This window comes from Manis javanica, chromosome 14 (assembly GCF_040802235.1).
Source record: "Manis javanica isolate MJ-LG chromosome 14, MJ_LKY, whole genome shotgun sequence".
In the NCBI taxonomy this organism is placed as follows: Eukaryota; Metazoa; Chordata; class Mammalia; order Pholidota; family Manidae; genus Manis; species Manis javanica.
Window position 1 is genome coordinate 74,639,698 of NC_133169.1, and position 21,365 is coordinate 74,661,062.

The 21,365-nt window shown below is 33.6% G+C and overlaps 1 protein-coding gene across 10 annotated transcripts in view; it reads left to right on the forward strand.

Moving 5' to 3' along the window:
• COMMD10 (COMM domain containing 10) overlaps positions 1 to 21,365 on the forward strand; it is a 157,016-nt gene that overhangs the window by 11,715 nt on the left and 123,936 nt on the right. The gene's annotated exons all lie outside the window — the stretch shown is intronic.

The following is a 21,365-nucleotide window of genomic DNA, read 5'->3' on the forward strand; positions in this document are numbered from 1 at the left end:
ATCACACTGCCTTAATTACTGTAGCTTTGTAGTATTTTTTCTTTATCTATAAAAAGTCCTGATATTTTGATTGTTTAATTAGTAGGTGACTTTGTAGAGAAATGACTTCTTAACAGTACTGAATATATTTCTCCACTTATGAAAGTCTTCTTTGATTTCTTATATCAGTGTTTGTTATTTTTCAGCATACAAATCCTGTTATTTCAGGATATAGATCTGCACATATTTTATTGGATTTGTGCCTAAGTATTTCATAGTTTTGGAGTTGTTGTAAATGGTTCTGTTTTTAAATTTTTGGTTTCCAGTTTATTGCTAGTATACAGAAACACAATTGTGTATGTTGACTGTCTATGGTCTTGGTAAACTCACTAATTAGTTGTAGCATTTTTTTGCGTGTGTGTGGATTCCTTGTGACTTTCTTTGTAGACAGGTTGTCCATGAATAGACAGTTTTATTTCTTCTTTTCCAGTCTGTTCAGCTTTTATTTGCTTTTCTTGCCTATTGCACTAAATAGCACTTAGTATGATATTGAATGGGAGTGGTAAATCCAGACAGCCTGCCTTGTTCCCACCTTTAGAGAGGAAACTTTAAGTCTCTCATCATTAAGTAGGATGTTAATTGTGGGTTTTTAGAAAATGCCTCTTTTTTGTTTTCATTTCTCTGTACTTTTTCAGTTCAGCATTCTAAGAGCTCTCAAGTGTTCTCCACATTATTGCTTCATTTTTCATCATTTTAATTGTCCCTTTTTCTGCATCCTATACAGATTTTGATTTCCATTTTGTGTCCCTGGAGTTTTCTTCTTTCAACTGTCTCCATTAAAAAAAACATCTCTCAAATCTTCTGCATCCGTGGATGTTTTATTACCCTTGTCTAGCTTGGATTAATACTTAGTCCATAGGCACACACCTGATCATCTACATTTGCTTTCTTACAGCACTAAACTATGTTTTCTACCTTTGTCTTGCATCTACCTACCACTTCAGCATTTTATTAAAAATAATAATAATAATAATAATAAGGGAGAAATGTGGGATCCACATATAAATTAAGTATAAAAATCAAATGAATATTCATATTTGACCTGATTGTTTATAGTTCATAATGTGTGATCAAAACCAAAGTTTCTGTGATGACTGCCCTTGTACTGTTCACCATGTAAGAACTTATTCAGTATGTAAGAATTTGTTCACCATGTAAGAACTTGTTCGTTATGCTTCAGAAGATCAAAGACTGATGACAATTAGGCTTGGGGTGGATTAATGATTGTGCATTGAGTCCCCTATACAGAATTTTATTGTTGTTAACAACCATTTGATCAATAAATATGAGAGATGCCCTCTCAAAAAAAAAAACAACAAAAAAAAACATCTCTCTTTGCCTTTTAATATTTGCTTTTCTGTTTATATAACTTCTGTTTTATAGGGTCTGTTTTTCTTGCTTTTATACATGTATAGTATACTTGTACAGTTAAAAGTAGTTTTTTCTCTGCTTCTAATAGTAAGTCATTTTTCAGGGTCTTCCAGATGATAGTTTCCTTCTTTCTTTAAAATAAGATTTCTTCTCTTTATTATGTTGCATTATGTTAACTTCTGTTTAATATGTGATTTAATCACTTGCCATAAAAAATATGTAAAAAAGAAGTTGAAAGGACATGATTAATTGTACAGTAGCCCCTTGAATGTAGGAAATTAATCTTTTGCCAGCACAGAATATATGAGGATTGCTGACTACTTATTTTAATGCCTTAAATGCTTAATTAAGATAATAGAATAACAACAAATGTTTCTCTTATACTTATTGTGGACTAAATACCAGACCAATTGCTCTCTATCTTGAAAAAATAAAATTGAGGCTTAGAGAGATTAAATAATTGGTCCATGGTCATGCAGCTAAGCTGCAGAATTGGGATTTGACCCAAGTAGTACACCTCTAAGCCATTATGCTACACCCACCTAGATGTTAGCTACAGAATTTTCGGTGTCAGGCATTATCAGGGTGGTTTACACAGTTGTATGTGTATGTTTCGTGTATTTGAAAAGGAAGGAAGTACAACTTGAGGAAGTATAAAACCCAAGTGTTCTGTGGGATAAGCTGAGGTGGAAATCAGATCTGTTCCTTTTGCCATGTTCCCTTTATATCTTACTGCTTACCTCTGGCAGGTATAAAATTATCTTCCTTTTTTGCCCCGAAAACTATTTAGGATGTGGTGACTAAAACAGGCATGCATGGAAATAGATCTTATTATTTAAATTGCAACAAAAATACATGGCAGTGACTTAATGAAAAAAGGTGTATTTACAATGTGTGCTGTTTTGAGGTAATTTAAGGGCTCATTCACACCAACTGTTTGCACTGCTTGCAGTGGATGGAGCCTCTATGTGTGGGTGATAATTCTAAATTCAAAGAGAGTCAAATTCAAATAAATAATAAATCAAATCAGAAGATGCTTATTTTTAAAAACACCTCTTTGTCTTCTGTTATTTAGATCTAATAAGTGACAGCAGATTGAAAATTAATCTTAATGAAAGCTTTTTGTAGGATATGATTGAGGAGATTTAAAAATTTCATCCTTTCTCATTTTTTAAAAATATACTTTATCTTAACCTCTTTGGAGACTTGAGACTGAAATGTCACTACCACTTATTGGAAGTTGTATTCTTAGTGTGTCAGCAGTGTCCTTCTAATAGGGTTTTCTGTTTGATTTTTGTTATGATGCCTATGTGGTTGTGTGGTTATAACGTTTATTAAATTATGAATCCCCTTTCAGACAGAACTTGAATAGTTTAATTTTACTCCTAAAATTCTGTTTAGAGTTCTTACATATAGGTCCCATTATACTAAATGTAAAAACTTCCATATAAAATTATTAATGAAACGTGTCTTTTCTGAGACCTTAAGGGAAAGATTTGTGGTCTTTTTATGTAACATATTTTTTCTGAAGTATTTTTACATTCCAAGTTAACTCTGTCCCTCAGTAACATATTTGGTTATGGGAAATATATTTCTTGAATTATATAAGGAATGTATATTCCACTCTGAGTAGCTTGCTCTTTAAAGGCTACATGGACTGACTTTTTTCCTTAAAACGCAATTATCTTTGTTAGGGAGTTTTAAAATATAACTTTGACAGATTTATTTTGAAAGTTAAAAAACATGTTTAATGTGATTTTTCTCCTGTTAAAAGAGTGTTCTTAACTTTACCAATTACATGGCAAATTTACTCATAATATTTACTCCTTTCATTATATAGTGAAAATTCATCACATCTTACAGGTTCTTGAGAAATCTGCATTTAAAGTAGATAGCTAATGTTCCTAAGATAATTCCCTGTAGCATTCTTTGAAAAATATTGCCTTTAAAGCCATTATAGTAAGATTTACTTTATTGTTAAGTGTAACAAATAATTGTTTGCTTCTTTAATTGTTTAATGCCTGTCTTTTATATGGAGTATAAATAATGAGAGATTTGGATTTGGTATTTTAAAAATTTATTGTATTCTTTTACTTTATTATTTTCTTTAATACAATTGTTTTATTTCTTCTGGGATTCTAAGGATGGATGAATATATTTATATAAAGAGGATGGAAAAAAGCATACTTAATGCAGCTAAATATTCAAATGCAATTTATAACTCTAAATACATATCTGAGCATTTCTCCAAGACTTACATGCTTCTTTGTGTTGTTGTCTGCCTTTATAGGAAAGGTATTTTGTTGTAATCATAGCCACATACAAGTCAGATTTCTGCCTCTTTTGTTACTTTAGTTGTTGGCATGTTTTGAATCAAACGAAAGGCATAGTTTTTCCATTTTCTGAACTTGACCGAAAATAAATGTTTGTGAGGTTTAAATGCTGCTGTATTTATTTACTTTTTACTGAAATATAATTTACCTGCAGTAAAATGCAGAGGTTTTTGAGTATTCAGTTGATGAGTTTCAGAAATCATTATCCATAATAAAACAGAGACAATTTTCATCACCTGCGAAGTGCCCAGTTTCCATTCCCTCCACCCTCACCCTTGCTTCCTTTCGTTGTAGATGTTACTGTTTTTGGACTTAATACATATGTACTCAAACAAATGTGTTTGCCTATTATCTCTGAACAATGTTTTTAATGTTTTTTTTTTGGTATCAGTAATTCCTTTGTTGCTAAATAGTATTCCACTGTATGAAAATAGCACAATTTTTCTCCTTTTGACTCGCATTTGGGTTGTTTCCAGTTTCTGACTATTATGACTAAGACTGCTATGAACATTTGTATACAAGACTTTTTGTGGACATATGTTTTCATTTCCCTTGGGTGAATATCTAGGAATGGAATTGCTGATCCTTGAGCCTAACATGAGGCTCTCCATTAGAGTTTTCGCTACCCCATGCTGCATGGACTGGGAACAACCATGTAAATATGAGTCTGTCACCTTGTGTAGTTCCCTTCTTCTATGAGTTGAATCCCTTTAGCTTCTATCTGCTTTTAGTCATTCTCAAATGCCTTCAAATCACCGTTTTTAAATATTTTGTCTAGAGGTTGTAATTTTTATTTGCAAGAAGGTTAATGTAATGAAAAATATTTCCTATTATTACCAGATTAGGAACTCTAAAAGTGATTCTTTTAAATTGTAAGTCTTATTCTAATCCAAATCCACCAAAGGCTTTCCATGTTGCTTACAGTAGAAGTCAAAGTTTGTACAATTGTCTGTAAGGCCTTCCATAGTCTGTCACCCCCCTTAGTCCCTGATCTGTTTGTCGGCCTTCCCCTCTTAGCATCCTCCACCCGGCGCGCTGTGGATACCTCTGATCTCTGCTTCAGAAGCTCTTCTGGATGATCGTATGGCTGGCTTCTTACCCTCCTCAGCTCTTCGCTCACATGTCATTTTATCAGCGAGTCTTGCCCTGATCACCATAGTGAAAAGTGTCCCTCTCCCCCATGGTACTTTCTTACTTCATTTTTTCCCCATTATATTTATTCTTATCTGGCCTACTCTTTATTTTACTTACTTGTTTTTTATTGTTTGTCTCTATCCTAAACTATAAGGTCCACAAGGGCAAAAATTTTTGTTCACTACTGTATTTTTACTGCTTTAAGTGGCTCTTGGGAGATAGTGGATTCTCACTAAATAGTTGTTGAATCAATGAATGCACAATATCCCTGCTTTATGAATTGTACTTGAAGTTCAGTCTATTAGGTTTTCTTATAAAGAAGGTTATTTGTTGGTGGAGAAAATAATAAAGGGAGGAGAGGGTATGGATTATATTTTGTATTTCCTAGTGTTCTTTTGTGTTTCCATTTTGATTATACTTTAAGCCTTTTTGGTTCATTTATTTCATGACTTGAGTATTGCTGAAATACTTGATTCAAACATTTTTTCCTCTTTAGTTGGAATATAGAAGGAATTTCTTTAGCTTGAGACAGAAATTCTCCCAGAAAATAAGGTGATGTCATTAGCTGTTGCTGCAGCAATCAATTTAAAGAGCTTTAGATCTGAGACCTTTAATCATTCTTACTTTAACAGAAATGTTTTCTCTGCTTTATACATAATTGGCTAAAATCAGAACCATTAACAAATTAAAGATTTTACTAATGCCAAAGAAGTGTGCTGTTAGCAAAATTACTCCTACTATGTCATAGTATTCAAAGATGTGCACTCGCTCAATAGAGTTGATGTACTTCTTCAGAGTGCTGCCAATTGTGAGAGCATTAGTAGAATGACATTTCAGCGTCCTCAAACTTATACTATTATCCTCATACATTCTTGGTACTCGGAGATGGCAAGCAGTTTGAAGGATGATTCACTGATGTTTTCTCTCATCACCTTACAGCTTGGATATGAAGACCATGCTTAGGTATTTTGGCCACATCTGTGGATCAAGGAGTATAATTAAGTTCCATGCCATCCTAGTAGTGAGAGTAGATTGCTTTGTGCATCTTAACTTGAGGGGTATAGGTTAGGGAGTATCCCTAAATTATGATATTTGTAATAATGCATTTGTACCTCTTGTTATGATTTTCTCTTTTGTAGCAGCAACATTAAAGGAGCATGTGTTCAGTTACTTTTGGATTTTCGATGTCCTCTGGAGACTGCCTGATGGGCAACCCTGTGCACTCTGCTTTGTGGAGGTTGGCAGTCACCTGGTGCAGGATGACTCCAGTATTAATGCAAGAAGTTTATTTGCCCCATGGTAACATATTCACATCTGTGTAATATGGATACCGTGTTGTGCAGTAGTCATCTCTGAGATCTGACATTGTCTTTGTATACTAACAGATGTCGTAGTAGAGGATTCTGTCTCTAGGAGGAAGTAAGAGTGTGGCGTGGTCCTTGGAGGCTTATTGCCTCCTGTTCTTGCTGGTGACTAGAGGGTTTCACAGAGGCTGTGGTAGCTGGCAGCTGAAGATGTTCCCCCACTGGGTCTACACATTCCTCTGTTTACAGCCTTTATATAAAATAATGTTATTAAATTTTAATTTACATTGTGTAATTGGTACCCCATTAAATCATACAGTTTGATGAATTTTGATAGAGGTTTACCTATGAGAGCTCTACCATAATCAAGCTATAGAGCATTTTCATCACCTGCAAAAGCTTCCTCAAATGGAATTGCATTTTTGACATTTTTCAGTTTGTTTCCTAGCATATGGAAATACTACTGATTTTCCTTATTAATCTTATGTACCATAGCTTTCCTAAAATCACCCATTCGTTTTAGTAGCTTTTTTGCAAATTTCTTAGGATATTCTATGTACATAATGGCATGTTATATCAAAATTGTTTTATACATATTTGTCTTCATCACTAGATGTGGAGTTTTTGGGCAGAGACTGTGAGTTTATTCACTTGTTTGTCGCCAGCGTCTAAGATGGTCTGTAAGTTAGGTGTGTGCTCTTCTGGTTTTTCTCCTTCCTGCGTGCTGCTCACATTCCCACAACCTCCAAGTTTTGTGTTGATGCCAGGACCCAGTCCCTGATCCTCTTCTCTTTTCTTTTGTATTTCCCTGGCAATTTCATCTAGGCTTCAGGGTTTAAATAGTTTTTTATAATAAAGTTTTTTTTCTCTCTAGCCTGGGCCTGCCTACTTGATAATTTTATGGGATGTTTAGTAGGCATCTCAAACTTAACATTAAAAAAATAAACTGATCTTCGGATCATTCCTCTGGAAACTGTTTTTTAGTATTTCCATTTCAGTTCATGGTAACTCCATGTTTGTTTCCCCCCATTTGCAGAAACCAGTCTTTAAATCATTTTGCCATTGCTTTTTAAAAATGAATAGAAAATTAGGATGAAAGTCTGATTCTACTGATAAGTGTAGATTTCATAAACTTAAATTTATGAAGTGTAGTGTCATAAACTTAATTTACACAAAGATGGTAATCATTAACATCCTGAAAGCACCAGGCTGTTTCTCAGATTGGATGCCTATTATGTTAAGGCATCTCTGTATATAATATAGGTATAAGTATAATGTGTATATATAAATATGTGTCTATGTATAAAATTATTTAAGGAAATATATTTAAAAATGCTGGAAATTGGAGATTTGTCTTAATGTTTAGGTATTACTGTTTTTAGCTATTGGGTTGTGGATCTTACTTTACTTTTAGAGTTTTAGGTATTCTTCTGGTTAGAACAAAAGCAGGGAGCCACTGCATTCTTTCTAAAAATTTCTTGGTAATTTAATTCTATCATTGGTAGTTTTATCAACATGTATAATGTTACTCAGTTTGGAAATTTGTTCTAAGTTCCAAACAACTAGTAGTTTAGAATGTAACTTCTCAAGTTGGGCACTACCAGCTTTAAAATAGGGCATGAAATTTGGGATCTTCTGGAGGACTTCCAAATGACAGACTATTTAAAATTTTGTGATTTGATTAATCAACCTATTTGAGCTGATTTTAAGTACTTCATATTCTACAGCATTTTCATTCTAGAAAAAGTAAAAAATTGAAATACAGTCATCTGTGCTCTTACTGTTGTCTGGTAATTAGAATGTTTCCAGTGAAATGTACCCCTAAACTGGTGGTGTTTTGTGTCCTTTGGCTGAGGACATAAATCTCTATACATTATAATGGAAATAGTGGGAACGTCTCTACTTTAGACAAATATAAAATTTCTCTGAATCTATTTTTAAACAAAGATTTAATTACACACACATACATTCATATATGCCATTATCAAGGGATCATAAATAAGTATGACTTTTTATATATTCATAAATTGTTTTCCCCAACAGGTACTGCTTTTTTGGTGATACAGGTTTGTAATAAGAAATGCTTCAAAAGTGTACCTCATTAAGCAGATTACATCAACTGAAAAATGCCCTTCTGTGTGAAAGGTTTAGAAAAAGTTCTTATCTCTTGCTTCCTTCTATATGTATAGTTTTAGGAAGCAAAGAATAAGGAAAGCCAACTATAATTGTAAGGATCTTGTAAAGAAGTAGGTTTGCTTTAAATGCAACAGTCATACCTAAGTGTGAGTGCGAATTCATACATAAGGTGTAGGTGTGAATTCAGCAAATTTTATGTAATTATTTATATTTTTAATCTTCTTTCTTTTCTTCATGCTCCTACCCTTTTAAATGAATTAGCCATTTGGGATAATTAGAGATTTATATGCAGTTGTAAGAAATAATACTGAGAGTCCCATGTAAGCTTTACCCAGTTTCTCCTAATGGTAACATCCTGCACAAGTTTAGTACTGTATCCCAACCAGGACTTAACATTTATATAGTCAAGATTCAGAACATTTCTATCACCACAAGGGTCTCTTCTGTTATTTTTTTATAGCTACACCCACTTCCCTTTTGTGCCCATCCCATGCCCCTTTGGCATTCACTGATTTCTCCATTTCCATTAGTTTCTATAATTTGTATGATTTCAAGAGATATTATATAAATGGAATCATACAGTATGTAATGTTCAGGGATTGACTTCTTTTCATACACCAGAATTCTCTGGAGAGTCATCCTGGTTGTTAATGTGTGTATTAACAGCCTATTCCTCTTTATTATTAAGTAGTATTCCATGGCATACATATCAAACAGATTGCATAATCATTCAACCTTTGAAAGACATCTGAATTGTTATCAGTTTTTGGCTATTACAAAGGAATTGTAGACATTTGTGTATAGGCTTATGAATGAGTATAAGTTTTTATTTCTCTGTAATAAATACCGAGAAGTGCAATTGATGGGTCAGATGGTAGTCGTATGTTTAGTTTTATAAGAAACTGCCAAACCATTTGCCAGAGTGGATATATCATTTTGCATTCCCATCAGCAATGCCTAAGGGATCTACTTTGTGCACATCCTTGCCAGCATTTGGAGTTTTCACTTTTTTATTTTAACTGTTCTGTTAAGTGTATAGTGATAGCTCACTGTGATTTTAATTTTTTGTATTTCCCAGATAATGATGTTGAACATGCTATCTTGTGTTTACTTGCCATCTGTATATCCTCTTCAGTGAAATTTTCTTGCTGTATCTTTTGCATATTTTCTAATTAGATTTTTTTTAAACTATTGAGTTTTTGAGAGTTCCTTATATATTTTAGATACTAATACTTTCACATATGTGGTTTACAAGTATTTTCTCCCAGTTTGTAGCTTAACTTCTCATCTTCTTAATAGGATCTTTTGGAGAGCAAAAGCATTTCATTTTGGTGAAGAACAGTTTATCAGTTTTTCTTGTTACAGCTTTTGCTTCTGGTGTGAAATATAAGAACTCTTTCCCTTGCCCTAGGTCATCTAAGAACTCTCTATTTAGTTGACTCTTTTTTTTCTCCGAAAATTTTGTAGTTTTTATATTTTTTATTTATGTCTTTGATCCCTTCTGGGTTAATTTTTGCATGAGGTGTGTGAGTTGGTTAATTTTTTTACCTATGGTTTGTGAGGTTCTTAGATCATTGATCTGAGATTTTTCTTCTTTTCAAACCTAAGCATTTGGTGCTCTAACTTTTCCTGTCAGCATTGCTTTAGCTTTATCCCACAAATTTTGATACATAGTGTTTTCATTTTTAATTAGTTCAACATATATTTTGATTTTCTTTGAGACTTTCTCTTTGATTCATGGATTATTTAAAAGTGTGTTGTTTAGTTTCCAATATTTGTAGGTTTTCCTCTTGTCTTTCTGTTACTGATATCTAGTTCAGTGCCATTGTTGTCAGAGAACACACTCTATTAATTTTGATTTTTTTAATTTGTTAAGGTGTGTTGTGGTCCAACATGTGGCCTGTCTTGGTTATATGTTTCATGGGTGCTTGAAAAGAATGTGTATTCTGCTGTTGAGTGTAATGCTCTATAAATATCAATTAGATTCTTCTGGTTATGATGTGTTGAATTCTTCTATATCCTTGCTGATATTCTGTCTAGTTATTCTATCAGTTGTTAGAAGCAGGTGTTGAAGTTTCTAACTGTAGTTGTGGATTTGTCTACTTCTTTTAATTGTGTCAATTTTTGTTATACATATTTTGCAGCTGTTGTTTGGTGCATATACATTGGGATGTGTAACATTGTTATGTCTTGGTGTATTGATCCTTTTATTGTTACTTAATATCCTTCTCTAATTCTGATAATTTTATAGCCTTCCCTGTTTTGTTTTGATTAGTACATACATGGTATATCTTTTTTCATAATTCTACCTTCAGACTACCTATGTCATTATACTGGGAGTGTTTCTTTCTAGATAGTATATAGTTATGTTATTTTTTAAAACTTGAGATATAATTGACATACATAACATTATGTTAGTTTCAGGAGTACAACATGATTTGATAATTGTATATATTGCAAAATGATCACCCCAGTAAATCTAGTTAACCTTTTTTTTTAATCCCTGTCTGCAAACTATCGCAACACAGAACTACCACACATCACCACAGCGTATCTAGTTAACTTTGATCACCACACAGTTAACAGGCTTTTTTCCTTGTGATAAGACTTACTCTTAGCAATTTTCAAACATACAATATAGTGTTATTAACTACAGTCACCATACATTATATCTCCAGGATTTATAACTGGAATTTTGTGACTTTGACCTCCTTCACTCATTTTGCCCACCTCCCACACCCTGCCCCTGGCAACCACCAGTCTATATATACTCTCTGTATTTATGGGTTCAGGGTTCAGTTTTGTTTTTTTTTTTAAAGATAGCATTTATAAGTGAGATCATATAGTATTTGTCTTTTTCTGACTTAATTTCACTTAGCATAATGCCCTCAAGGGACATCCACAGTGGAAGGATTTCCTTTTTTTTTTTTTTTTTGGCTGAATAATATTCCTTCATATATATGTATACTGAATTTTCTTTATCCATTGATGGATGCTTAGGTTGCTTCCATGTCTTGGCTATTGTACTTAATGCTGCATTAAACGTGGGAATGCAGGTATCTTTTTGAGTTAGTGTTTTTCATTTACTTCAGATAAGTACTCAGCAGTAGAATTGCTGGACTATATGATAGTTTTACTTTTAATTTTTTGAGGAATCTTCATACTATTTTCCATAGTTGCATCACCCCAGTTTACTTTCCTACCACTAGTACACAAGGATTCCCTCTTAACATCCTCACCAACACTTACTTAGCTCTTGTCTTTTCATAATAATTATTTTAACAGATGTGAGGTGATACCACATTGTGGTTTTGATTTGCATTTCCCTGAGGATTAATGATGTTGAGCATCTTTTCATGCACCTATTGGCCATTTGTATCTCTTCTTTGGAAAAGTATCTATGCATGTCCTCTGCCCATGTTTTAATTAGATTGTTTGTTTGGGTTTTTTTTTTGCCATTGAGTCCTATGAGTTCTTTATGTGTTTTGACTATTAACCCCTTATTGGATATATGATTTGCAAATATTTTCTCCCATTTGGTAGGTTGTTTTGCATTTTGTTGGTATTTTCCTTTCCAGTGCATAAGCTTTTTAGTGTGATGTAGTCCCACTTGTTTATTTTTGTGTTTGTTGCCTTTGTTTTTGGTGTCAAATCAGAAAAATCATCACCAAGACCAATGTCAGGTAGCTTACTGGCAGTGTTTTCATCTAGGAGTTTTAGGTTTCACGTCTTACATTTAAGTCTTTAATCCATTTTGAGGTAGTTTTTGTGTATGGTATGAGACAGAGATTCAGTTTCATTCTTTTGAATGTGGCTGTCCAGTTTTCCCACCACAATTTATTGAAGAGACTGTTCTTTCTCCATTGTATAAACTTGCCTCCTTTGTTGTAAATTAACTGACCGTATATGTGTTGGTTTATTTCTGGGCCCTCTCTTCTCTTCCATTGATCTGTGTGTCTGTTTTTATGCCAGTACCATACTGTTTTATTACTATAGCTTTGAAATAGTTTGAAATCAGGAGGCATGATGCCTCCAGCTCTATTCTTTCTCAGGATTGTTTTGGCTATGCTGGTCTTTTTTAGTTCCATACACATTTTAAGATTGTTGCATTCTGTAAAAAATGACATTGGTATTGTCATAGGGATTGCATTGAATCTATGGATTGCTTTGGGTAGTATGGACATTGTAACAATACTAATTCTTCTAATTAATGAGCACAGAATATCTTTCCATTTATTTGTGTCTTGTTCAGTTTCTTATGGTTTTTAGAGTGCAGGTCTTCCACCTCCTTGGTTAAGTTTATTCCTAGTATTTTGTTCTTTTTGATGTAATTGTAAATGGAATTGTTTTCTTAATTTCTCTTTCATATAGTTTCTAATCAGTGTATAGAAACTCAACAGATTTTTTTTTTGTCTGTTGATTTTGTATTACGCAACTTTATTGAATTATTTTTATTCCAAGAGTTTTTTGGTGGGGTCTTTAGGTTTTCTGTATATATATATATATAAACATATTGTCAGCAAATATTTACAGGTTTACTTCTACCTTTCCAATTTGGATGCCTTTTATTTCTTTTTCTTATCTAATTGCTCTAGCGAGACCTTCCAATACTATGTTGAATTAAAGTGGCAAGAGTGGGCATCTTTGTCTTATTCCTGATCTTAGAGGAAAAGCTTTTATTTTTTACCATTGAGAATGATGTTTGCTGTGGGTTTGTCTTATATGGTCTTTGTTACATTGAGGTATGTCTCCTCTATATCCACCTTGTTGAGAGTTTTTGTCATAAGTAGATGTTGAATTTTGCCAAATGTTCTTTCTGCCTCTACTGAGATAATCATGATTTTTGTGTTTTATTTTGTCACTGTGGTGTACCATGTTAATTGATTTGTGGGTGTTAAGTCATCTTTGCACCCCTGGAAAAATCCCACTTGATCATGGCATTGTTGCATTTAGTTTGTTAATATTATTGTTGATGATTTTTACTTTAGTGTTCATCAGGGATAATGGCTTCTATTTTTCTTTTATTGTGTGTTCTTTTCTGCTTTTGGTATAAGGGTAACACTGGCCTTGTGAAATGAGTTGGGAAAATGTTCCCTCCCCTTCTATTTTTGGGATAGTTTGAGAAGGATTGGTATTGAATCATAAATGTTTGGTAGAATTCGCCAGTGAGGCCCTCTGGTCCTGCATTTTTGTTTGTTGGGAGGTTCTTGATTACTGATTCAATCTTCTTACTAGTAATTGGTCTGTTCGGATTTTCTATTTCTTTGTGATTCAGTTTTGGTACGTTGTTCGTTGCTGGGAATTTATCCATTTTCTCTAGGTTCTCCAACTTGCTGGCATATAATTGTTCCTAGTAGTGTCTTATAATCCTTTGCATTTCTGTGATATTAGTTGTAAGGTCTCCTCTTTCATTTCTGATTTTCTTGGAATTCTCTTTTTTTTCTTGATGAGGCTGGATAAAGATTTGTCAGGTTTGCTTATCTTTTCAAAGAACCAGTTTCTTTGAACTTTTCTGTTATGTGTTTAGTCTCTCTTTCATTTATTTCCACTCTGATCTTTGTTATTTCCTTCCTGCTACTGTGTTTCGCTTCTTGTTCTTCTTGGTTCTTGAGGTGTACAGTCAGGTTGCTGATGTGACATCTGTTCCTTGATGTAGGCACTTACTCCTGTGGATTTTCCTCTCAGAAGTGCTTTGCTGCATCCTGTGAATTCTCTGGTCTGCTGTACTTCCATTTTAAGTATTTTGATTTCTTTTTTGACCTGGTGGTCGTTGATGTTGCATTATGTTTTGGTTCTTAAAAAATCTATATGCTTTTTAAAATATATAGAGCCCTTGGATAGTTATTTTTTGTGTTTTGTTGAGAATTTATAAATGTTGTTTGTGGAAAGACTGTTTTTTTTATCTGCACACTTCTTGATACCAGAATACATTGCTTTGTAAGTTGGGAATTTTATATAATTAATCAAGAGATTGTGTAGGAAGGTACTGAAGTCAAGAGGAAGTGGTTGAGAAAAAACTTGTGGAGTAGGTATTTAGTTAAGTCTTAAAAATAGTTAGGTTCATGTTCTTCTTGTGTTAAAGATTTAACCAACTTCATAATTTTTATATTTCAGGAAAGTAAATAGGGATATGTTGTTTCTATAATGAGTCATGCATATGTGGAATATCTGATTATGGTATTTTATAGTCATGAAATCAATGTTGGATTATAGGAACAGAATATAGATAGTATTTTCTGTTTTGGTAGTTGCAACTTTAATTTTATGTATTTTCATAATTTATTATAATAAATAATAAATGTTTCATGAATATCCACACAGAGTTCCTAAAAGGCATTCAGTATTTTTCTAAGTGTAGATAGTTTGAACTATTAGTGGCTTACTGGGTAATGAAATTGATTTAGATGATTTTGAAATAGCATTTTAAAAATGAAACATAATAAGGTGATTAAAGAACATGCTCTGGGTAAAAATTAATTTTTGGGGCTTTTGTATATGTATAGCAGTTTGCTGCATAGAAAATGTTTCTTACTGTGATATGGTCCAAATGGTGGCTATTGTATTAGAGAGCCATTAATTAAAATCTGGTGATGACTTTACTTTTTTTTTTCAATTTAAAAATGTTATTATAATTTTTGCTAATTTTGCATGTGCTTGCAATTGCGGTTTACAAAACAATTAGGAGAATTTAAGCTTATGGTGAAGTTGTTACATGGAAATTAGTGAGAGTCATTACATTTTTTAACTGACATTTTAGTAGCATTGTCAGGTAAGAAATAATGTGAGATGCCTGAGAATCACTATTTAAGCAGTTTTGGCCTTGGTTGGAAAACATTAAAAATATTAACAGCTCATTTTCTTGCTTTTTATGTTATTTTGGTGCCATTTAAACCTAAGATTTTGATTAAGGCATAAGGACCCTCAATTAAATTTGGATGTGAAATAACAAAGTGAATTATATTAAAATGACTCCTGGTATTTTATGTACAAATGTTAATGTACATAAGACAATTTATTTTATAAATAGAAGCAAATGTAGTTTAGCTAACTTGTCAAAATTCTACACTAGATTTTCTTATATCATATGTAATTAAAGTATTGATGATAGTTGTATCATTTCCTAGTTATGAGTCTCAAAGGAATAATTAAATAACATACTATAATATTTTCATTTTCTCAAAGGGACTTTGTTTATTCATATTTATATCACCACTGCCTATTAGAGACCCAACAAATAATATAATAATATGTCCTAAGCAATGTAAGGAATTGCTTCTTTCTCCTACTGTTCTTTTAGGAGGACATTGATGTTTTTGAAATGCAGATGCCTCTTATTTTTGTGATGTTTCTCAATATTTATTTTGTTGTTGTTTCTTCATGACAACTTTAGGCTTTGATTTTTTGGCTAGAAAGTATGTAAGTGACGTTGTGGTCTTTGCAAGCTATCACATGATGAGGCACATGATGTCCATTTGCCACCTCTTAGTGGTTAATTTGGATGTCTTGGTTAAGATGTTTGTTTTTTCCACTGCATAAAACTTTTTTCTTTTGTAACTAAAAAGCAATTGTGAGTAGAAACTTTGTGACTGTGGGTTCCAACTCACACTTTCCCCACTTATATTTAGGATCCATTGATGATTCTTACTTGAATCAATTTCCCCGTCTTAATTCTGATTTTTACATAATTTCAAACTTAGAGAAAAGTTGCAGTAATAACATAGGGAACCTCCATATACACTTGGCCCTTGAACAATATAGAGCTTGGGTGCCAACCTCTTCTCTCACTCCCCTGCATAGTGAAAAATCTGCCTGTCACTTTTGATTCCCCAAAACTTAAAACTTCTAATAGCCTACTGTTGATTGAAACCTTACCAATAACAGTTGATTAACACATAGTTTATATGTCATATGTATTATATACTGTATTCTTACAATTAAGTAAACTAGAGGAAAGAAAATGTTAAGAAAATCATAAGGAAAATACATGTACTGTACTGTATTTACACCATGTTTATATTATCTGTTTGATGAATTGTGTGTCTATACCCATATCAGTACTGTCTTATATCTGTTTTATGAATTGCCTGTCCATACCCATACTAATATTATATCATACAAAACACAGTAGGTGTTATATGTATTATTGACACTAGACATCAAAAATTAAAAATAGTGTGAAGAGAAAATTCGTATTTGTTTACAGGTATAAGGTTTCATGTATCAATAACAAAGAAGTAGTAATGTGATTGCTAGTGTAATCAGTAATATTGCTCACGGTAGCCTAGCCTTTGCACTAATGAGTGAACTATTATAGAATTTTATGGTATATAGTGTTACACTCATATTAATAATACACTATTGGAAACATTGCATTTTAAAAAAAAATACTTGTGATGATAGGCTGATAGTCATTTTCTCCAGTTATGAGAGAGAAAAGCATTCTGTACAGTAATATAATGGTTTGAAAGCCAAGTTATAAAACAGTAAGAAAAATAACACATTATTAATTTTATATGAATACTACTCATGTAAGGATAGGCTATCCACTTCCATACAATTCTTGTACATGATGTTCTACACAGTGAATACTTGGGCATTAATAGTGATGATAACACAAAAACTTCTCATACAGTTCTTGCCATAGTTACTCCATTGCACAGAAAGACACTCATACACATAGTACAACAGCTACATTGATTAACTGTCGGGCATGATGATTGCTATTAAGTGAAAGCAGATTGTCATAAAGGTCTTCATTCTTGTCTTCACATTGAATAGACTGGGGAGGAGAAAAGTGGGGATTGGTCTTGGGTCTCAGGGGTGGCAGAGTGGAAGAAGTGGAAGGGCAGGCAGGAGAAGAGGCAGGCACGCTTGGTATAACTTTATGGTAATAATTTCTGTCCCACTTCTTAGCTTTTTCATTTCTCTAAAAATGTTTCTATATGGTACCAAGCCTCCCTCCACCACATGCTTTAGTTTCAGTGTCTGTATCATAGAAGGGGCCGTGTTATAAGAAAACTCAGAAGCCGTCTTGAATAATTGGAGCCCTTCTGTCTGATGTCAGTTTGTTTTCTAGTACTGCTTTTCCTGTGTCTTCTTCCTCACTGTCTGGCACTGGTTTGGAAGTATTCATCTCCATCAAGTCATCTTCTTTTAATTCCTCTGGTGTGGCATCTATTGGCTCTTGAATTTCTCCAGGATCTCTGTCTTGAAACCCTTCACTCCCCCCCCATGCCCTACCACGTTTTTTTGTTTTGTTTTTTTTTTTTGCCATATCCAAAATGTCTTTCATGATTTCTTTGATCAGCTTTGTTGTAAATTCTGTGAAGTCATGCACAACATCTGGGCACCTTTTTCTCTAGCAGGAATTTATTGTTTCAGACTTGATGTATTTCACATTTTTTCTTTAATAATGATGGCATCTTCAGTGGTGTGATCTTTCCAGGCTTCCATGATTTTCTCTATCAGGGTTCTCTCCCCGAGCATTGACAGTCCTTTCCAAAGAGCACCGTATGTAACGAGCCTTCGAGATCCTCATGAACCCCTAATTTAGAGTCTGAATCAGAGATGCTGTGTTTGGGGGCAAGTAAATCATTTTGACACCTTTGTTGTTGAGCTCATGAGATTCTGGGTAGCCAGGGGCATTGTCCAGGATCAAAAGAACTTTAAAAGGCAATGCCTTTCTGGCAAGGTCTTTCCTGACTTCAGGGTCAAAGCATTGGTGGAACCAATCCAGAAAAGGGGATCTGGTTGTCCAGGCCTTCCTTTTGTGCAGCCAAAAGCCTGGCAGCTGGTGTTTTATCTTTTCCTTTCAAGGCTTGGGGCTCAGCAGCTTTACAGATATGGGCAGTCCTGATCATACACGACACTGTTTGCACAAAATTACCCTAGAGTTAGTGTATCCCTTCCTGGATAAAATCATGGTGTTTGCTTCTCTTCCTTACTGATTTTTGGCATTTTTTCCCCCAAAATAGGATACTTTCATCTGCATTAAAAACCTGTTCAGGCAGATCTTTTCTCAATGATTTTTTCAATAGCTTCTGGGAACTTGTTTACTGCCTCTTGGTAGTCAGAAGCTGCTTCTCTTGTTATTTTGGCATTTTTTTAAACCTCTTCTTTTTCTAAAATTATCAAACCATCCTTTGCTGGCACTGAATTCTCCAGCTTCAGATCCTTCACCTTTTGCTTTAAGTTATCATATAATAACTTTGCTTTTTCTCGAATTATTTGTATTAGAGTCTTATAGCACTTCTGCTTTCTTAAAGCAATCCTATACCCGCACAAAAGCTGCATGTGCAATATGAGATAAAAAGGTACTTGGCAAAAAGTGCAGTATTTTTGCACCTCCTGGCATAGCTGCAGGGATGGTATCATAAATTTCCTTTCCATTTTTTACAATGGTCATTACACTGGATTCATTTATCCTGAGATGGCAGGCAACCACAGCTGCAGACTTCAATCTATGGTACATATCAATCAATTTAACTTTTTCTTGTAATGTCATGACTTTTCTCTGCTTCTTAGGAGCACTTCAGCATCATTTAGTGGCACTTTGTGTGGGTCTTATGGTGTTATGCAAAGTTTATGGTATTGCACTAAGCATGATCAACAATGTGCAGGCGCCACAAGGTAGCACTTTTTACTACAATGGGCAGTTTACTGGAGAGAAACTGCTCAGACAGATCATTAGCATCACAAAGAGTTTATGTGGTTACTCACAACACCCTGAGCTCAGGGAAATAGCAACAGGAGGTGACTGAAATGAGTACAGTGGTACACTGTGTGCTACAGTTAGTTTTATGCACTTATGATTTAATATTGGACCTTTACATTTGTTTACATTTCTCTTGACTGTGACTGGCACATATAACCTGTATTAGTGTGTTTTGATAAATTTTAACTTTTTATAATAGTTATATTTGATAAAATATAACTTTTTAACTTTGTATATTTTGTGGCAGTAAGTAATAAAGTCAGCAAGTATATACGTGTATTTTATGCATTCGTGACAAGTTTTTCTTCATGTTTTGGATATTTCTAGGCTATATGGTTTCTTTGCAAGCTTTTTGGAAATTGTTATAAATCTCCAAAAAATTTCCCAGTATGTTTATTTTTAAGAATCTGCATATAAGTGGACCCACACAGTTCTAACCTGTGTTGAAGGGTCATCTGTACTCTTTTTTACCAATTGTTTACATTTTTTATATTTAATCTGTAAAATGGGGATAATAATACCAATCTCAAGTAGTGTTGATTTTTCTTGTTTCCTTCTGTCACTGGAGTCTGTTTGCTTTGTTTCCTTATTGCTCTGAATAGGTGTAAAGTATTCTTTTATAATTCTAGTTATCTTTTCTCTGCCCCCTCACCATTTAAGGTTTCTGACTACTGATCATTTTCTATAAAATTTTATTTGTGGTGTATGTGTGTACACCCACATAAAAGTTTAGCAGTTCCATTAATTTTAAATTAGCCTTTCATTTGGGCATGGGACAGATATTTTTAAAATACAAAATTCAATAGAAAAAGCTGCAGAATTTAATAAAGCCCACAAACCCTTTTTCGCCATAACTTTTACATTACCTTTCCTTGTACATATTCTTTGATTCATTTCAGTTCAATTCAACAGAAAGATATAGAGTGCTTACTGTATTTAAAGGATACTATATAAAAAATTAGGTGACCAAAATGCCTTTTATTTATAATCCTTTTTCAGTTTCTAAAACACTTTGAGGATGCATTATTTTGATACTACCAATAACTCAGAGAAGTAAATAGTTCAGATAGATTTATTTCCATTTTATATGAGAAATTGAGTTCTTGAAAGATTGTGACTTAACCAGAGTCACATAGCTCATGAGTGGCAGCTTAAGCATGAACCAAAGCATAAGCTTTAAGCTCAGTGCCCTCTTTAATTCTCCCATACCACCCCTGTGCAGTGACTAGGCATACATTAATTTATGCAAAAGCCTTTCCTCAGTGGGGTATGCTTTAATTTATTCACTTAGTATTCATCTTCATTATTTATCTAAAGTGCTTAAAGAACAAGGATAGTATCAGTTAAGTAAGATCAAAACCAGTCGTACAGTTCCATGTGGATACCTAGAAGGTGCTTTTCAGTTAAGCCAGTGATATGTCTCAAATGCTTCCATGTATAAGAATGGTTGTGACATATTTCTTCCTGGTGTTTTTTGGAGGGTGTATTGCATATGATTTTTGAAATAGTGCTGGGATGATATTAGAGACTATGCTTACTATAATCAGCGTTTAAGATCAGTACTTTAAATGCTCTTACTTAACATGCACCATTACATTGATTTTTTACTTGTGGTATTATGGATTATGTCTCCGTAACATCTTCCCCCTTTTTACCCATAACTTCTAAAAGGTTCAGAGTCAGAAAGCACAGAACTGTGTCTGTATTTTCTCATCACATCCCCTCTCGAACAGATAATACTTCCATTGCTCTATTTCCAGTTTGGCTTTGAGTCACTGTTGTGGTTCTGACTGTTGAACAATCTTTTAAAGTAGCAGTTAGTATTCTGGTTAAGTAAAAGTTGTCGTGAGGCTACCATACTTACCAGTGTAGCTAAGGTACTTTTACATAAACCAGTTATTAGGGTCGTTTTGTCAGAGGTGTGTGAAAATTGAATTGTACAAAACTTCTCTATTCTCTACATGTTGATAATTGAGATTTACTGGAAATTAAAACCTTACACCCTTAATTCTGACATTGGAGAAACCAATAATCTGAAAAGTTCAGTAAAGCCATGGTTTTCCTGCTTAATACTTTAAAAGAAAACTTTTTTCAGTCTTAACTGGTTTTGTCTTACCTGATTAGATATTGCTGTTGTGTTAATTAATAACTTCAAAGTAAATGTTCTAATTAGTTTCTGTTATAACTGGGAACCATCGTTAGAGTACTTTGGAAAGCATAACAACACCTGCTCACTAGTAGCTATCAGTTAGTTCTTTGCCTGGCTCTCTCTATTCCAGTCTCACTAACTAAATGTGTGAACCTCTTACCATCTGGGTACTTACTTGAATTTCC